The sequence below is a fragment of the Chrysochloris asiatica genome, unplaced genomic scaffold (assembly GCF_000296735.1).
Source record: "Chrysochloris asiatica unplaced genomic scaffold, ChrAsi1.0 scaffold00084, whole genome shotgun sequence".
Classification (NCBI taxonomy): Eukaryota; Metazoa; Chordata; class Mammalia; order Afrosoricida; family Chrysochloridae; genus Chrysochloris; species Chrysochloris asiatica.
This window is the reverse complement of record NW_006408602.1, coordinates 11,288,300-11,293,006: the sequence shown is the minus strand read 5'-3', so window position 1 is coordinate 11,293,006 and position 4,707 is coordinate 11,288,300.

Genomic DNA, 4,707 nt, shown 5'->3' with positions numbered 1-4,707 from the left:
ATGATATTAGCTAATTATTTCTGCACTCCACTGGGTCACCTCTCTTTGGAATGGGCACAAATATGGATCTTTTCCAATGAGATGGCCAGGTAGCTTTCTTCCAAATTTCTTAGCATAGATGAATGAATGCCTCCAGTGCTGCATAGTTTTGTTGAAATTTTTCAATTTGTATTCCACCAATTCCTGGAGCCTTATACTTTCCCTTTCAGTGCACCTTGGACTGCTTCCTTCAGTGAAATCAATTGTTGATCATATGTTACATCTTGAAATGGTTGAACATTAACCATTTCTTTTTGGTACAGTGACTCTACATATTCCTTCCATCTTCTTTTGATGCTTTCTTCATCAGTCACTATTTTACCCATATTGTTGTTGTTGTTGTTAAATGCTGTCGAGTCAGTTCGGACTCATAGTGACCCTGTATAGAGTTTCCAAGGAGCAGCTGGTGGGTTTGAACAGCCGACCTTGTGGTTCGCAGTCCAGTGCAAATCCTACAGTACCACACAAGGAGTCCATTTTACTCATAGAATCCTTCAATATTTCAAGTTAAGACTTGAACTTTTCTTTGGTTCTTTCAGCTTGAAAATGCTGTGTGTATTCTTTCCTTTTGGTTTTCTAACTCCAGGTCTTTGCACATTTTGTTATAATACTTGCATTTTACTTCTCCAGCTGTCCTTTGAAATTTTTGTTCAGCTCTTTTTTTTTCCCCCTTATTGCTTCCATTCTTTTAGCTTATCTATACTTAAAAACAAATATCAGAATCTCTTCTGACATCCATTTTTTACTTTTCCTTCTTTCTCATCTTCTTAATGAAGACACCTTTATGGTGTTTTTGATGTCATCCCACAACTCTTCTGGTCTTTGGTCATTAACATCTAATCCATCAAATCTGTTCTTGAAATGATCTCTAAATTCAGTTGGGGCAAGCTCAAAGTCATATTTTGATTTCATAGACTTAGTTTAATGTTTTAAACCTTGGTAGCGATGAAAATGATCATGTTTGGAAAAATAATCTGTGAAGGTGTTATTAATTAAATTACATGAAACTGTACTGGAATCGGCTTGCTTGTGCTTACTGTTTTACTCTGTAGTGAACAAGTTCACATTTTTTTTCACCACCTCCAGGATTCTACTTCTAGGTAAGTCCGGCATTTGTTGTATTGAAATACAATAAAAGTATTAGCTTTATTAAAGAGAAGTAGCACAGAGAAACAGAAGAGGAAGGGAGGCCATGTGGAGATGGATCTCTAAGTCAAGGAATGCCTAGAATTACCAGAAGATGGGAGAAATGAGAAAGAATCATCCTCCAGAGTATTCGAAGGGAGTAAGTACAGCCTGACCAACATGTGGATTTGGATTCCTGAACTCTGAGACTGTAAATTTGGTTGTTTATTACCACCCATTTAGTAGTACTTTGTTAAAGTTGCCCTAGGAAGTGATGGCACTTAATATGTATTGAATACTTCTTTAGAAAAATGTTTTGGTTGAATAACAGAAAAAAAAACAAAAGTGAGAAAAAGATTGCTACTTTATTTTATGCTGAAAACGAATAAATTTTGTAGTTTCCTGAGCTTTATCAAAACCCCAGAAATAACATCAAAAGTATCTTGAGTAGATCAATTTTCCAACTCATTGGTCTTAAGAAAGGTTTGGAAAAGATGTGAGAAGGTGTTTCTGACCATCTATAATCTCTTTCCCCAAAGGATATTTTACTCTTGGTTGATTATAGGTTTTACTACTAAATCTCTGGAGCCCACTAGAGGATTCAAGGTAAAATTCCAGTCATAGGAAATTTATTCATAAAATAAGCAAAAGTATAATAATGTGCTTTTAAGAAATTTTATGGGTTGGAATGTTAAATCCTGCATTATTTGTACATCTATGTTCTCATGTCATTCAAACCCATTTAAATATCAAGTCTGACTTTTTGTTCCTAGACCTAATTGTTAAGTACTATTTTGTCTCTTTTAAGTTATTTATCTGAAATATTGGTTTTGATCTTATACTTTTCTACTGCAATCCAAATTCCAGTTATTAGCATTAACTCTGTAAAATAATGTTAAAAAAAAAAAAAAGAGGAGATTCCTAGACCCTTTGCACCAGATATCTGTTCTTTTCAAATTGTCCTCAGATTTAAGACTTGGTTTAAGGATTTTTTAGTTAAATGAGTTATTTGATGGTTTTAAGGAAGTCATGCTATGTTAAGCTACTCAAATGACTCCAATTGACCTTATAAAAATGTAATTACTGCACTATATATGCATATCAAACATCCATTACCCCTGCACCTTTCAACATGGTTTAAAACTATAGTTCAATGAAGACCAGTGGTCAGTTGTGTTAAGTCCATGTTCTGTAATAAATTAGGGATTTTAGTCTCCTCCTCCTTAGTTACTTGTTTCATCATACTAGCATCTTTCCCTATGTACACATTTGCAGTTACCGAAAGAGCACTCTCTTGTGTATGAGATATCACTACATAAAAAAACCCTTTAAGATGAGTTAATGTAGTAAAGGTATATTATCTAACCAATATTTATAATTGCAAAAATGTGTTGACTACATTATGAAGAAGACATTTCCTGTATATATCGTATTCTTTTCAGTAATTGCCAAAAAATTAATTTGAGCTTTCACCTGAAATAAGTTATATGTTCTGTAATGTTCTGAAATAGTAATCACTCAACTATTCTTGAAGAAATTCACTTATTACAGAGGGAAACATTAGGACATTCCTATTTGTCTTAATAATCATCAGTATACTTAAGAGGTTTAAGTTTACTATTTTTTTTTTCAGAAACACATGACTCTCACTAAATAAAATTAACTTCTAAAACGTTGAAATACTCTTCATAGCTATAAAAGGCAATATGATAGAAAAAGATCATCTGGATTTTAGAGTGAGCAAGGTGTAAAGTTAAATATCAACTACACTTCTCTCTTACTGTAGGATATCTGGCAAAATATTTAACCTCTCAAATTTCATTTTCCTTATCTGTAAAATGTCATTGATACTGTAAATCCAAATTGTATTTGAACCCATGGTACAGTAATGGTAACTATGTTTGATAGCACTATCTCTTACATAATTGTATATATGAAACTGTTTTATGTTTGATAATTAATAACATTAACATATCATATTATGTTTGGAACCAACAACAAAATTAGATTTTGACATCAAAACTATTATGAACTTTTTCTTTAATAAATTATAAAGCTAAGATGTATGTATAACTTGAGAATAAGAACCCTGAACATTTCTAGCAAGATGACAGACATGCTACACAGACTCTCAAAAAAAAAGATACAGAAAATCAAATGAAACAGATGACAGTTCTGGAACCATAAGCTTCAGAGGAAGGAATAGAGAAGTGCATTAAATGCTTACTAGCAGAAGAGGCTGAATAGTCATGGTTTAAAAAAAAAAAAAAAAAGAGACATACAGTTGAACTGTGTCGTGAGCATGACAGATGTGGCATGACATCTTGTGAGTAGCTTTGGAGGGCAAAAAAGCTGCAATTCTTTCTTGTTCTCCACAATCCTCTAGTGACATGGCCATCCTTCACCTTCATCTAACCTCAGTGCAGCTCCTGCTTTCTGGGTAATTGAAGAGGTGCAGTCATGAGCCACGCAGTTTTGAGCTGCATCATAGTGAGTTGGGTGCTATGTGCACCACCCCTGGTTCCAGGATTCAGGTGTGCCCTACTGCAGACCTGCAGAGTCAGGGCTGGCTAGTCCTGAACTAGTGAGAACTTTGGTGGTCAGCCTTCCTGACCTCTGTTGCCCTCTGGACATGAAATACCCTGATCCAAGTTAGCTTTAGGGCCTGCATGAATGACTTCTGGATGGGGAACTGTGAACATAGACAATACCTAGGCCTATAAGATCTCCATCTAGGGCCTGGAGCAACACACTTCTACTGCGTGAGCTCCTTGGCTCTCAGGATCCCAGAAGAGTTTTATTTTGTTGGTCTGACCCTGCTCTTCTCTTTTCCTTTTATTGTTATGTTTGTTTATTATTTCTTTTCCTTTTTTCCTTTCCTTTCCCTTCTTTTTTATGTCCTCTTTGGTTTGTTTCCTTTTCTTTTGTTTCTCTTTTCTATCTCTTCTTCCTTTTTTGTTGTTGTTGTTGATTTTTCATTACTATTCTGATTTCTTTCTCTATTCTTTTCCCCATAATTGTGGTTAGAGATTTTTCTTTCTTTTTTGTTCTCTGATTTTTCTTTTCCATAGTTTAATATTCATGTCCCTCTTTTTCCTTTTTGGTTATTATATTCTATTTCCTAGATGCTGCTTATTCTTTTCCTCATTTCTCATTTTCTTTTTATGCTCTTGTTTGCTTGTTTGTTTTGCTTTTCTCTTGTGTGTGTATGTGTTTTCTTTTTGCCAGCCCATCAGAGTACATAAGCAGTACCCATCAGCCCAGACAAAACAATACTCTCTGTAGCCACACTCATGAAAACAATCAATATCAGTTTCTATTCCACCTGATTAACAATAGCAACAGCCAATATCAGCAAAACCCACCCTAAACAGAGCTGATTGAATGGTGAATAGAGACCTGTGCACACCCTACTATTTTCTAATAACACCTACTAGGAGGCAGTTGGTAGTGCCTGACAACACACCAACATGCACTCATCAAGTAAATACAGACACAACAGTACCACAATGACACAGAGGAAACTGACAATTTCAGTCTACA